This window comes from Panthera pardus, unplaced genomic scaffold, assembly GCF_024362965.1.
Source record: "Panthera pardus isolate Hobbes unplaced genomic scaffold, ASM2436296v1 HiC_scaffold_25, whole genome shotgun sequence".
In the NCBI taxonomy this organism is placed as follows: Eukaryota; Metazoa; Chordata; class Mammalia; order Carnivora; family Felidae; genus Panthera; species Panthera pardus.
This window is the reverse complement of record NW_026526821.1, coordinates 553,576-568,290: the sequence shown is the minus strand read 5'-3', so window position 1 is coordinate 568,290 and position 14,715 is coordinate 553,576. Positions and strand designations below refer to the sequence as shown.

The following is a 14,715-nucleotide window of genomic DNA, read 5'->3' as shown; positions in this document are numbered from 1 at the left end:
ACCAGGCACTGAAGACAGTTTGCTCCACCGAAGGGCCTGGGTCTGGTGTGCGAGCCGCCGGAGTCCTGCGCGCATCTACTTGTAGTGACCCCTGAGCTGTTGGGGCGCAGGGAAGCCACGTGTGTCCCTTGGTCAGGTGCAGGGCTCTTCCTGAGTCTCCTCAGGTGGAGGAGTTCACTGAGGTGGCTGTGGCTGCTGTAAGAGCACCGGTGGCATCCTTCCAACCCCCTCTATGGGTGGGACCACGTGGACAGAGGTAAACGATGGCCTGGAGCAAATCAACTGCAAAGGGAGCTTCGGTGAACTGAGGCGGTGGCAGGGGGGAGGCGGGGCCAGAGGCCTCCGGGTGTGTGCAGGGACACTGGTGAGGCGACCCAGGGCAGTTTGAGGGCTCCTTTGTTGCGAGTTCATCGTTTTAAGGCAATCTGCAAGATTCAGAAGTCCAAACAGGCTCCGGTTCCCCACCCATGCCCTCCCCACCACCATCCTCCTGCATTTCTTCACGAAAAGGCAAGCAGATATGAAAGTGTACTCTCAGACGGTACCCGATGTTCTGTGCCCTGCTTTTCCTTCCTTGTGCTCTGCCCTGGTGCATCAGATGTGTCGACCCCGCTGCCCTGGGCGCTCCCAGTGGCAAGTGCCTTTACTGGGAGTATCGGACTTTCCTTTGGGATCAGGGAGCAGGCTTGCTCCAGATGTAGCAGTGGGGAAAGTGAGTTACTCCAAGTTGTAGGAAGTCTACACTGCACGTGGGACCTCAATACAACAGTGGGCTGGGAGAATGGTGGAAAAGCACCGCCGCTGCCTGAAGTCAACATTTACCTTAATTTACTTTGGAAAGGGATTCCATGTAGTCTTCACGGATTAAATAAATGTTTTGTGGGGAAGTCTGTCAGGCTTTGTGGGATAGAGTGAATCTGTTGTGGACCCAGCTCTCAAGGGCTTTGCGATCCCATCTGTTGGGGAAGACAAGGTATTCCTCTAACAGATTTGTGTGAGATGAGCTTTGAGAGCTTGGAGGACTTAGAGCACCTGGTGGGGCAGGTAGAGACACGGACATGCCTGGGAGGGGCTGGGGAGCAGCAAAGCACCTGCTTCCCTGAAGCCTCAGTTCCCTGTTTCAGGGTAAGGATAACGCGGCCCGCCTCCCGTGATTCAAGGGCATGGAAAGCACAGGGCCTGACCATAGCCACTGTCGGCATTTGACCGGCATCTTCTGTCACTTCCTCTGAACAGGTTGGGTTGCTTATTTGTAGACATACTCATAATGATGTACTTTTTATATCATGCATCTTGCTCGTTTACTTTCAGGAACTATCACAAGAATCTTCTACGCTGTTTCGTAGCTGTTGTGTGCATTTTTAATAGCTGTTTTGTTCCACTGAGTGTGCTTGCTTGTACAGTTGGGCAGGTTTCCATTTTCACTATTTTACAACAACAGTATACACCTTTTTCTATATTTGGGAACATTTTTCTTTAGGAGGAATGGCCCTAAAGTGGAACTATTGTATCAAAGATAGACTCACTAAGGCCCGGTTCGTTCGTTCTTGCAGCTTCCGGCACAGGCTGAACACAGCTTGCCCATCTTACTGCCTCCTTCCTCCTATGATTCTGTCCGGGAATCTTTCATCCTCTTGAATCAATAGACAGTATTAATCTGGCCTTTCTGCTTCTTGGTTTTCATAAGCCTTTTCTTACTGCCTCCTCGTGTTGCACAATTTAACGACTACCAGGAGGCTTCCTGAGCTCTCTGCCACAGCCAGCATGATGGCAGAGAGGTGTAAGAAGAGGGCAGAGGCAGACGGGTCAGAGCTTGTTGGCAAAGCCTGGATTTTACTCAGTGTTCTAGGAAGCCTTAGATGTCATCAGGTTTCTTATAAAAGACAACTCCGCTGAATGGAAAACGGCCAATGCGCAAGAGTGGCAGTGAGGCGGACACACGCCAGAAAAGGTCTGCGTGGCTTCTAGAATGAAAACTGCCACATGCCAGTGTACCAGACACAGAGCAAGCACTGAATAAGTGGTAGGACTGCTTACGGTTCCGGGGAGTGACAGGGAAAGGTGACAGGCAGGCCTCCCCTCCCAGGTGGCCAATAGGATCAGCAGGAGTCCTACCTGTATAGGGAGGGAAGTGTGTGCACGCTGGTTCTCCTGCTTTTCCACGCCACTGTCTGAAGGCGATTCTGGGGGCGTGGCTGGACAGTGGTGGTGGCACTTCATTGGTTGGGCAGGAAGGAAGGAAGTCCCATCTCTGCGCTCCAGGGGTGAACAAATGTCAGTCCCTAACCAGTGCCCGGAGGAAGGGGGGCGTCGGCCTCTGGGTCATCTCCTAGCAGCTCCCTCTCCCGTTCTTGGACGAGCGAGGTCAGCGGCGAGACAAGTCCGCACACCTCCCCTTTCGCAGGTTTCACCGCCTCACCTACCCGCGGACCTGAGCACCACGGGCACTGGAGGGAGGCTCGGCCCGCGCGCCTCGGTCCCGCCCCTGCCGGGTTGTAGGCGCTTCCGGCTCTGCAGTGCGGGCTCCGCCCACAGCTCCCGGGGCTTCCGTTCCCGGGCTGTCACTTGGGGCCCCGCCCCTGGGCTGTCGCTCGAGGCGCGGCCAGCATACGGCGTTTCGGAGCAGCCGCTGTCACCTTGCGGCTCCGCCCCGCATGGGCGGAGCCTCCGCCTAGAGCTCTGGGCGCGTGCGCGGCCTGCCCCGCCCGCCGCTCCGACCCGCGGAGCCCACGTTCTTCCGGGGGCGCGCGCGCCGGTGCGGGTGCGTGCGTGAGCGTGCGTGGACGTGCGCGCCCCCGCCGCCTGTGCCGGTGCTGCTCCCGCGCCCTCTGCCGCCGCTGCTCCTGCCGCCGTCGCCGCCGCCGCCTCCTCCCCCACCCTCGACCCCCGGGGTTCCCGAGACGCAGCCCCGGCTGAGGAGGAGCGCGTCGGCCGGCTGCCCAGCAGCGCCGCGGAGCTGAGGAGCGGAGCCGCGGAACGGCGGGCGGGCGGGCGGGCGGACAGGTGAGCTCGCGGCGGGCCCCACGGGCCTCCCGTCAGGCCGGGGCAGGCGGCGCGGGGCGCGGGGGTCCGCAGCGGGAAGCGGCGGCGACCCTCCCTCCGGGCCGAGGGCGCGGGGCGGGGGCCGGCGGGGGAGGGAGCTTCCCGGGAGCGCTCGCCGTAGCGGCGGGGCGGGTGGGCGCTGCGGCCTGCGAAGAGGAGCCGGCGGAAAGGTGCGCCCACCGCGCGGCCCCGGGCCCGCGCGCGCCCTCGTCGGGGGCCACGCGAGGGGTCTGTGCGCGCCGAGCGGTGCCCGGGTGCCGCCGCAGGGCCGCGGTGGCGTCGGGGACGACCACATCTGGGCGCAGCGTCTCTCGGGGCAGCCCGCACTCAGATGGGGGTGGGTAGGTGGGGCCGCAGTCCCGTGGGGGCTCTCGGGTGTGTGCGACGCTTCAGCAGCCGGTCCCCCTCCTGCCCGATCGCGGGCAGCGCGCGGCCTTCCTCCGCCCCCACTGTCCCCGTGACTGACCTGAGGGTCTTTTCCTTCCCGGAGGAGGGGGGGGGGGGGCGGTGGCTAAGATGGTTGAGAACCGCTGGTCTAAGGGAGCCACACGTAATCTGGTCCCTGGGGCATTATGTCTATGGCTGGGGGAATTGAAATGTGTTCCTGAGCGAGCTCTCAGTTAATCTCTTAGGTTTGAAATCATTTGGTTTGTAAAAGTAATAATAATAATAAAACGTTTTTATCAGTTTTATGAAGACGTTATTTTGCGAAGTGCTTTGTATTGTACTCTGAAGGAGACCGTATTCGGAACTCATCCGGTCAGGGTCTGACTTGTTTGTGTCGAGTGCTGGACTGCGAGCTCTCTTTCGTGCGCCTAGGAGATGGTTTCTCAAAATTCATTCAGTTGTGTCATACAGGAAAAGGAAGCAAGAGTTTCAATTTTATTTTGTTTTTTTGTTTTTTGGTTTTTTTTTTTTTTTTCAGGTTAGATCTGATAGGGGACATTTTAACTTGCTGCTCTTGGCCTAATAGTGCTCCGTTTGAATGTCCTTACTTAGTTGTCTAAAAAAACAACCTTAATGACAGAAACAGCTACATTGCCCCAGCTATTGACATGGTTGCCTAAAGGCAGTGCCCTGGCTGGCGCTTCCAAGACTTTATGTGCATTGATTTGCTTCTTTCTTGTTAGATGTCAAGCGAAGTTTCGGGTTGGAGTAATCCGTTAAACAGGAGATGAAATCAGAAGCCAGGATTCGAGGGTTCGGGGGAAGCTTATAATCGAGTGTTCACAACTCTCCTTTCCCCTGTGTCAGTGTTCTCGGACTCAGGGCAGCTCCGGGTGGCACATGGCCAAACCGAGAGCTACAGGAGCTGCTTCTGGCTGGCCGACTGTGTGGCCGACCTGTGTGTTTGATACAGATGGCCTTGTGCCCCCACTGGTCATCGTGGTTCCTCTTTGTCCACCCGCGCAGGACGCTAAGGGAGATGTGTGTTCAGGACCCCCACGGCCTGGCCCCTTGGCCCGGTCTAAGCACAGCACCCAGGGGTTGTATGGTGAGCAGACAGACACTCGGGCTCGCCGAGGCACCGGCTTCTCAGCTGGAAGGCGACCCTTATTGGGGAGCATGCCTGTCGGGCCTCTCCCGCGCCTCTGTGACCAGGCTCCTACCTCTGGCCTTCCGACTCACTCTTCCCCTGCCACAGCGGCCTTCTTGCTAGTCTCTTAGGAAAGTCATCTGCTGTGTCCTCCGGTCTGCCCAGAACACTCACTTCCTCCCCCTTGTGCTCCGAGCGGCCCGGCCCTCCCTGACTGCCCTGCCTAGAATTTCAACTCGCCACCTCCTGTTTCCTGTCTCCCTTCTTTCCTTAATTTTTCTTCAGCGCTTAGGTATTTTAATGTCCTGTGTAACGGATTTATTGTGTCGGTGTTTTACTGCAAGAGCAGGTCCACAGGGAGGCTGTCCCGTGCAAAGAACTGTTGCTGGCACACAGTATGTGCCCAGGAAATACTTGTTGAATGAATGATAGTGACGAGCTTAGCAGTTCTGTGCAGCACACCGTCTATTGCTTGGAAGTCGTTGTGGGTTAGCACTGAGCACATAGAGGTTCTGGGTTCTGAGGGAATGCTGGCGAGCCACCTGCCCTTTGGGAGAGGACAGCCAGTCGGTACTGGAGAACCTTTTCTGCAACTTCTAGCTTGAGATATTTCAAAATGGGAAGTATTTAAAGTCAGAAGATCTGTAACTGATAATAATGCTTCCAGAAATTCTGTCTTTGGTTACTCCCCCTCCCCACCCCCCCAAGCCCCGCACATGCTGGTCTTAATACTTGGTGACATCTGTTAGTTAATTGGGCTGAGAGGTAGTAATTGTTCCGAGAGCTACTTGAAGTGAGCTGTTCCTGAAGGCCTAAGCCCGGGTCTCGTCTCGTTGTGTGACTGAGAGGAGCAGGCGGAGTCCTGCTTTGTGCTTAAATGGCTCTGGAGCCCTTCACCTCAGGCCCCTGTTAACTCAGAGTAAGTGCATTTTTGTGTGTTTCTGAGGATGGTACTCTTAATTAAGGTGGTCGTGTCTTGGCCACTTTGTCCTCGAGTCCTCCTGCAGAGGTGGCCCTGTGCGCAGTTGTGAGCTACCCTGCAGTCCTTACTTGTTCCCAGAACTTGATTTAGGCCTTTTGTCCCAGTTGCTGCAATGACCACCTACCTGACGCCACCACGCAGAATCCCCTAACAGGCTACTGGACGGTGCCTGTTTAGAGCCTGAGTATGAGGTGCACATGCTGGTCCTGGGGGGTAGTGGGTGCTCACTAGGTGTTGAGTAAATGACGGAATTGCAGGGGAGCTAGGCAGTTGTGATGAGGTGGAGTTTTATCTAGGATGGGAGTTTGCTTCCAATGTCAGAGAACAAAATGAGTGTGGGACACCCAGCAGAATCACCCTTGAACATTCCTTCGCTCTCCTATGAAGTACTCTGGGCGGGGTTTGGAGTATACAGTGCTGTCAGCAAACAGCGTCCCGTTTTCCAGTAAAGAGACAGACCCCTGTGTCTTCTGGGGACTGGTATCCAGCTTGGTGACCAGTCCTTTGCACAAGTGGAGAGGAGGCTCTTAGCCCTAGTGGTGCCCTCGTGAGTGTCTAGATGCTCTGAATAGCGGTTGAAACTGCGGTACCCCTAAAACGAGGCTTACTCTTACACTCTGATTGGTTAGTTAGATCTGAGCATTCTCGGGCTGCAGACACCCCTCCTGCGGGTCAGCAGAACCCGTGCTAGACTTTTCCTTCCTGAAAAGGACAAGACCGGGCTCGCGTGATTAGGGGCCTCCCTAAAATGGGGGTGATGGTGCCTGCCCTGCCTGCCTGTTTGGGGAGTACGCGGGATGATAAGTGGAAGGTGTCTCATCAACTGCTTCCTAAATAGAAGTGACCAAGGTGCTGAAAGATGCTCACAGTCCTGTTTTATGAAAACGCTAACCCTAATTTCAGAGAGGGCAGCGCTGTGCCTTTACCATCCTGACACCAGGGCCAGCCCTCAAATAATGACATCCCCTGAAGAAGATTAGCAGCGAGTCCGTCATCGGTAGCTTGGGAAGATTTAAGGATTAGATCGGCAAACGGCCTGTGGTTCGCACTCTGTCGTTGCTTGGTGTTTGTGCTAGTTTTGTTGAATGCCTTGTACGCTTGCCAGCGAACGTCCTTAGAGCTGAGACCGCAGAGATGGGGTCCAGCACCTCACTCTCTAAAGAGAGAAGTGTCTGATGGCACCAGGTGTGGGATGTCCCTGAAAATGCCATCTTAATCAGTGTTCTTTTTAAGGACTGATCCGTATATACTAAAAGTTCACTTCATTCGAAAACTGTTCTGCGTTGTTCATGTATCTTACATAAATGGTTTTATTATTTTTTATTTCAAACGTTTATTTATTTTTGAGGGAGAGAGTGAGAGTGTGCTCGAGCATGGGGGTGCCGAGAGAGAGGGAGACACAGTCCCAAGCAGGCTCCGTGAGGCGGGGCTGAAACTCTTGAAGCGGGGCTCGAACCCATGAGCTGTGAGACCATGACCTGAGCCGAAACCGAGAGTCAGAAGCTCAACGGACTGAGCCATCCAGGTGAAATAAAAATTGTTTTCTTTCTTTATTTTGAGAGAGAGGAAGCATGCATAAGCAGGGGAGGGGCGGAGAGGAGAGACAGAATCCCAGGCAGGCTCAGCACCATCCGCACAGAGCCTGATTGCAGGGCTTGAACTCACAAACTGCAAGATCATGACCTGAGCTGAGATCAAGGGTTGGTCACTTAACCCGTTGTGCCACCCAGACGCCCCTAAAAATGGTTTTTAAAGCTTAGTTCTGGGGGCACCTAGGTGGCTCAGTCGGTTAAACGTCCAACTCTTGAGCTCAGCTCAGGTAGTGATCTCATGGTTCGTGGGCTCGAGCCCCACTTCGGGTTCTGTGCTGACAGTGCAGAGCCTGCTTGAGATTGTCTGTCTCTCCCTCATTCTCTGCCCCTCCCCCGCACTCTTGTTCTCAAAATAAACAAATAACTTCAAAAAAAACCAAACTTAGTCCTGTGGCAGAAACCCAACTAATGTTTTTAAATTGTGTGATATATTGTGAGGGATCAGTGAATGTCTCTTGAATGTGTAAGTGTGAGTGAACCTCACTTGTCATCCTCGGCTGTGTGTAATTTTATTATCCTTTTAATTTTTCTGCATTGAACTTGTATGAGCAGCAAATACGGTGGTTTACGAGATGGAGTGGAGTCTCCACTGCTGCGTCCTGAGGAATTCTGTGCCAGTTGGTTATAAAACTGCAGCCCTAGGAGTCAGATGATTGGAACGCTGACCGGCCGCCCTGTCAGCTGTGCCCCACCCTGGCTATCTCTGGGGTGGCCGTCCCCTTTCTTAGAGAGCACTGTCAGCCCTGTCCTCGCTGGGTGGAGTAGACATGTGGTGCAGTGAAACCAACAGCACCTGAATCTCTGGCGTCTTGTAACCTTGCGTTGGTTCGGGGGTTGGGGGCCCAAGATCATGGGTCCTGCCTCAGACAGTCCCAGTAGAATGTAGAGGAAGGTGCTGGGCAGGAGTGGCTGGGCTCTGCAGAACGAGCATGTATCACTGTCTCACTGTTTTTCCCCCCATCTATTATTGGAAGGGATTAGCAGCATAGCAAATGTTTGATTCTTACCTAGGCAGTCCCACTGAATTTTTCTTATTAAATAGGAGAGTCTTTTGTGAGAGGGTTTCTCTAGATAAATAATGAAAATTTTCTAGGTCAAACAGTACAGACTCTGTAATTTTTGCCACAGAGTATGAAGTTTATATTCTCTGTGGCAATGTGTGTCTTTTCCTCTTCGCTCACATGGAATTTTAACATTTTATATTTTGGTGCTCATTTAGCTACTGCTATAGGGTTTGATAATAACAATCAGTGTTTTGGTGTTTTTGTTATTGTTTTTTGGCCAGTTGCAATAAATTTTGGTGTGATAAGAATTTAGTTATAGGGGTTCCAGGGTGATTCTGTCAGTTAAGCACCCAACTCTTGATTTCGGCTCAGGTCATGATCATGGTTTGTGAGATCAAGCCCCCCGTTGGGCTCTGCACTGACAGCGCAGGGCCTGCTTGGGTTTCTCTCTCCCTCTCTCTGCCCCTCCTCTACTCATGTTCTCTCTCTCTCAAAATAAATAAATATATTTAAAAAAAAGAATTTAGGGGCGCCTGGGTGGCTCAGTCGGTTAAGTGTCCGACTTCAGCTCAGGTCATGATCTCACAGTCTGTGGGTTCGAGCCCCGCATCAGGCTCTGTGCTGACAGCTCAGAGCCTGGAGCCTGCTTCCAATTCTGTGTCTCCCTCTCTCTCTGCCCCTCCCCTGCTCATGCTCTCTCTTTGTCACAAAAATAAATAAAAACATTAAAAAAAAAAAAAGAATTTAGTTATAAATAAAATGACTTCAGTTATGAAAGAATTTTTAGGGGCACCTGGGTGGCTCGGTCGGTCAAGCGTCTGACTTGGGCTCAGGTCATGATGTCAAAGTTTGTGGGTTCGAGCCCCATGTCAGGCTTTGTGCTGACAGCTCAGAGCCTGGAGCCTGCTTCCAATTCTGTGTCTCCCTCTCTCTCTGCCCCTCCCCTGCTCATGCTCTCTCTTTGTCACAAAAATAAATAAAAACATTAAAAAAAAAAAAAGAATTTAGTTATAAATAAAATGACTTCAGTTATGAAAGAATTTTTAGGGGCACCTGGGTGGCTCGGTCGGTCAAGCGTCTGACTTGGGCTCAGGTCATGATGTCAAAGTTTGTGGGTTCGAGCCCCATGTCAGGCTTTGTGCTGACAGCTCAGAGCCTGGAGCCTGCTTCGGATTCTGTGTCTGTCTGTCTGTCTCTGTCTCTGCCCCTCCACTGCTCACATTCTCTCTCTCTTAAAGTTTAATAAAACATTAAAAGAAAAAACTTTTAAAAGTACATGAAACCAACCAACATATGTTTTTTAACTTAAAAAGAAGTTGTGGGTAGAGATTTTTGCTGGATGAATTTATCTTATACTTTGAATGATGAGACTCCTCACATCTAAATCTAAAGTTCAGAATTTTTTTTTTTTTTTTAAAGTTCAGAATTTTTAAATGTGATCTCATGGTCCAGTTTTGTTTTGAGACGAAACCAGGTCTACAGTTTAAGAATGACAGTTGTCTAGGAAGTATTTCTTAACTTGTCCGAGCAGTCACCCCCTGTTTGAAACAGTATGGTTTCTCATGGAATGCACTTAGAGGACCCCCTCCCCCTGCCCCCCAGTAGCAAACCCTCTGAAACGGTCCTAACTGCAGTTGGGAACAGGCCAGTTTACATAATGTGCATCAGCTTAATTCCCAGGACAGCTTTGCATCGTAGCTGTTATCCAGTTTTAGAGATGAGGAAATTGACAGTTACATACTTTCTCTAGTGTAAAGGTGTGGCATTGAAAAGAATAAGCACCAGAAATGCCACCAGGTGTTAGAATGACAGCAGACAGAATTTACCCCTCTTAAAGTGCTGTTCCCTGTTGCATCATCGTGCCCGTTGGGGTGACCCTAACTGAGTGCTGCCAGCAGCACCCTTCTTCCTGGTGTGTGTGCCCCACCCTGGAGTCCTCTGCCTCCTCCCGGCTTCTTTCATAAAAATGTATCCGTGGAAAGGGTAACTGTAACATCCTCTGAGCGCCCTGTCTTGACAGCCAGCTAGGTCAGTCTGTCCCACCAGCTACTAGCCTCATCTCGTCCTCACCAAGGCCAGCGGATTGCAGTGCAAACAGGTATTGGTGGCGTGGGCGTAACTCTTGACTGTGCTGTAGCGTCTGATTCGCACCGTTTACTTGTGCCACATTTTAGGTGTTCATTCTTTTTTAAAAGGAATTTTGTCTTATTTTTAAATTTCCTTCATTTATTTGTTTGTTTATTTTAATGTTTATTTTTGAGAGAGAGAGACTGAGCATGAGCGGGGGAGGGGCAGAGAGAGAGGGAGACAGAATCGGAGGCAGGCTCCAGGCTCCGAGCTGTCAGCACAGAGCTCTGTGTAAGGCTCGAACCCACGAACCATGAGATCACGACCTGAGCCAGAATGGGACACTCAACCGACTGAGCCACCGAGGTGCCCCTCTCTTCCTTGTAAGTTTATTTATTTATTTTTGAGAGAGAGAGAGAGAGAGAGCGTGCATGTGTGCATGGGGGAGGGGCAGAGAGGGAGGGAGAGAAACAATCACAAGCAGGCTCTGTGGTCCCCGCGTAGGGGCTCAGTCTCATGAACTGTGAGATCATGACCTGAGCCTGAATCAAGAGTCGGACGCCCAACGGACTGAGCCACCCAGGAGCCCCTGTGGCATGTCTTAAACCGGTCACAGAGTCACAGCATGTTGTGAGGCAGATATGGGTAAGCCTGTCCATTCATCAGACCTACATGCTGCACCCTGGGACGGGCCCGTGGTCGTTGTCCTGGCCTCTCCTAGAGTGACCATCCAGCTGAGGGACAGCTCACCCCGTCGACAGTGGTCGGGTGCAGAATTTGTTTCTGTGAACGGCAAACAGCTGTGTACAGCCTTACCTAATTAGATGCTATGTTTTTAAAAGACAAATGACAAGGCAGATTAATAAGGTGTGAATTTTTCTTTAAGTTTAAGATGGAAAAAGAAAACTCCTCTTACGTCTCCAATGCATGTAACAATAGCTCGCGTTAGTGTACAAGCTGTGAGTCTGGAACGCTGTGAGCAGCGTGGCTCTCATCCCGCGCTGTGAACTTCGTCTGTGTGTGTTTGGGTTTATGTTCAACTACTGTAAAGGGTTTTAATGTAGTATCTTACTCAGACGAGGCTTAATGTATAAGAAAACAAGCTGCTTGTGCTTAGGGTAGGAACAGATTGCTCCTGTTTGTGAAACAGTTACTGAGAGTTGGAAGCCCGGGGCTCAGTCAGTTAAGCATCTGCCTTCCGTTCAGGTCAGGATCTTGCGATTTGTGGGCTCCAGCCCCACATCAGGCTCTGTGCTGACAGAGCCTGCTTGGGATTCTCTTCTCTCTCTCTGCTCCTGCCCTGCTTGTGCTCACTCTCTGAAAATAAATACATACGCTTTTTAAAAAATTAAAAACAGAAAACAGTTACTGAGACTTGGGAGTCAGACTTGCATTCGGATGACAACCCCACTGGCCCCTGCCAGAGTGACCTGAGTGGATGCTGCGGTACTTCTGAGCCTCGGTCTCCTCATCTGTAGATTGGAGATCATAATAGTAATAACTGATATTTATTGTGTACCAGGCACTGCTGTAAGCACGTGAGCTGGCTCACAGACGTACGATGCTAGACTGTTTCCATTCCCGTTGGACAGAGGGGACGTGGGGATGTTTAGGAAGTTGCCCGGGTTACTGAGCTCATGCGTAGCTGAGGCAGGTTCCAGCCCAGGCAGGTGACTTCACAGCTGCCCTCACGCCACCCAGTGGACCCGGTGCCTGTCCAGCAGACTTCTTAGGAGCATCTGGTGGTGTCCAGGCACGTGTGCCCCTCGATGCCTGCACGTGGTAGTACTCCCTAGACTGGAGTGGCACGTTGGTCCGGCTACAGCCGTGATCGCGAGTTCTCCCCCACTGTACCCAGCTCCTGTTTGGAGGTGACACTGCCTCTGACGTCAGGCATCTCTTACCGTTGACTTAGCAGCAGTGTGTGCTTGTTTTCATTCTAGAGTCAGTGGGATCGTTTGCTTCTGGTCGTGGCTGCAGGAGGGGGTCACTGTGAAGCCACGTCCATCTTACTTCATCAGAGGCTGGCCATATCCACAGGGGACTTTCACGTTGGGCGGTGGGAATCGGTGCAGGGAAGTCATGCCGTTTCCAGCAGGTGCATTTGGGGATGTGTTCCTCGTGGAGACACAGAAGATACTGGGCCTTGTCTGTCGCGTTTTATGAACTCTCACCCACTGGGCTTTAGAAAACTCTTCCTGGTAGGCGTTCATGAGGGTCCCTCTCTGCCGTGGTACAGAGTAGCTCCGGGTTCTCCTGCTCTGCCTGTGGACCCTTAGGCCTGGTCTGCAGAGAGCCTGGTGCCTGCGTAGGTTGACTGTGACGTCAGTACCCTGAGATTTTAGGTGTTGTGAGGCTAAAACACCTACTACCAAAATCCCTGATGCTCATTACTTCATGAGAAATACTTTGTCTTCCAGTGTCTAGTTTTATGTTCAGATTTGGGGATATATTAAGGTTTTCTGGAAACTTTTGGTCATAGTAATGGTTCTGTCCTAGAACCTTCTCTGGCATGGTGCACAGAGGAGCGCCTATCAGCTCCAGTGCTGAGAATGGAAATGTCACTCGTACTTGCCCGTCACGTTCTGGGGGCAGGGGCTCTAGCTTGTTTTAAGCTCCCTGTACACAGAGGGGTTGGAAGCTGTTGGTGCCGCACCGGTGTCCTATTCCAGGGCCTCATTTTGCGTTGCCCAGATCCATTTCCCTGTGCTGCTTGCACCTCAGAGGATGAGCGGGCAGGAGGGAGGGCGAGGTCAGAAGGGGCAGGCGCCTGCAGGATGTGGTAGGCATTTGTTAGAGGACAGGTTCTCTCCAGGTTGATTCACAGGTAACCTCCTTCTCATGAGTAAAGTTTTGAGAACGTTCAGTTCCTATTCATTCTTTCATTTTTTAGTCTCCTCACAGTTGAACATATTTATTGTGATTCTGCTCAACTTCTGATCTCCTTTTCCTTTTGAGTTCTGTTCTAAGCATCACCTAACTAAGCAAATCCTTATTTGGTTTCTGGACATAGTTACTACTGATAAAATTAATTCAGCATTTACTGAATGTTGTGCCAGAACCCGGGGCAGCTGCTCAGTTCATAACTCAGAAGGGCTTCAGCACTAGCCTTGCTCTCGGCCACCACACCCTCTTCTTGCAGGAATAGTTTCCCGGTTTGGGAAACCCAGGATTCTGCTCAAGGGTGTGGCCCTGGGGCGAGTCGTCTCTGCTCTCCCTCAGGTGTCTGTCTGTTGCAACCTGCTGCCATCAGTCTTGTTTCCCGTGTTGGAGCTCAGGAGAGCAGAATGTCCGCTCTGTGGTGCAGGAGGACCCAGACACTCTCTCTGTGACCAAGGGCAGTGCTTGCTGTATGGAAAACAGTGTTCTTTCCGTGCCTTGGATTGGGCTGGGCCCCTCCCTTCTCTTACGCTCTGAGGCTTGGTGGGGAAGTTGGCTTTAAAGAAGGGACTCATTTTACTTTTTATTTTCTTTGTTTTAAGGCTCGGCATCATTGTTGCTTTTTATTCTTCACATCTTTTGTGGAGTTCCTATATTTCCAGTGACTAAAAGAATTCTTTATATTTGAAAATTATTTTATTTTGGGGACACCTGGGTGGCTCAGTTGGTTAAGCGTCCAACTTCGGCTCAGGTCATGATCTCATGGTTTGTGGGTTCGAGCCCCACGCCAGATTTTGTGCTGATATCTTGCTCAGAGCCTGGAGCCTGCTTCGGATTCTGTGTCTCCTTCACTCTCTGCCCCTTCCCTGCTCATGCTCCGTCTCTCAAAAACGAATAAGTGTTTAAAAAAAAAAAAAAAAAGGAAAGGAAAAAGAAATTATTTTATTTTTTTAGTAGGCTCTATGCCTAACCTGGGGCTCGAACTCACGACCCTGAGTTCAAGAGTGGCTCGCCCTACCTTGAAATTCATTTTAAGTTAGGAATAAATATAACAGAAGACTGTAACATTTGGCATCATTTCTTTTGTGTTTTCCACATTTGTTGACTCTTGCTTAGAATTTCTTCCAGTATATAAGTGGAGTTAATTGGTGCTAATTTCTTTTGTAGTGTACAGATTTTTTCCTTTCAGAATAGGTAACAGATTCAGAGTTAAACCTTCAGATCAGTTTTCTGAGCCTCTCCCTGTGTTCTGAGTCTGTCCCAGCGCTGGGAGTACTGGCCCTCCCTGGCTCGAGGCTGGAGCTTTAGATCCACCTGCTTCTTGAATGTTCTTTGGTACTAGATTATTACCAGGTTCATCGCAGACCCTAGATGAAAATTCCTGGTCTTTGGAACACCAGTTGTATCTCATGTTTTAGTATTTTTGTTTTTAGCAGGGTCTCTTCCGTGGGGTTGGGTGCAGAGTGCCTGAGGCAGAACAGCAGAACCTCTGTCCACCTGTCCCAGTGGAACCGCCATTCTCGGTAGCCCTTGTGCACTTACTCCTGTGTCTTTGTCCTGCTCCTTCAGCGACCTCTCTTTCACTTGAGGCAGTCGGGGTCTGTTCCTTCC

At 51.4% G+C, this 14,715-nt stretch overlaps 1 protein-coding gene across 2 annotated transcripts in view; it reads left to right on the top strand.

Annotated features, from left to right (window-relative positions):
* The first annotated feature begins 2,769 nt into the window (after window positions 1–2,769).
* Window positions 2,770–14,715, top strand: part of DNAJC5 (DnaJ heat shock protein family (Hsp40) member C5) — a 35,454-nt gene continuing 23,508 nt past the window's right edge. The window contains exon 1 of one of the 2 annotated variants that reach the window (XR_008417656.1): window positions 2,770–3,003. The gene's annotated coding sequence lies outside the window, so the exon portion shown is untranslated. The remainder of the gene's footprint in view (window positions 3,004–14,715) is intronic. The other variant, XM_053889992.1, reaches the window with a different exon arrangement.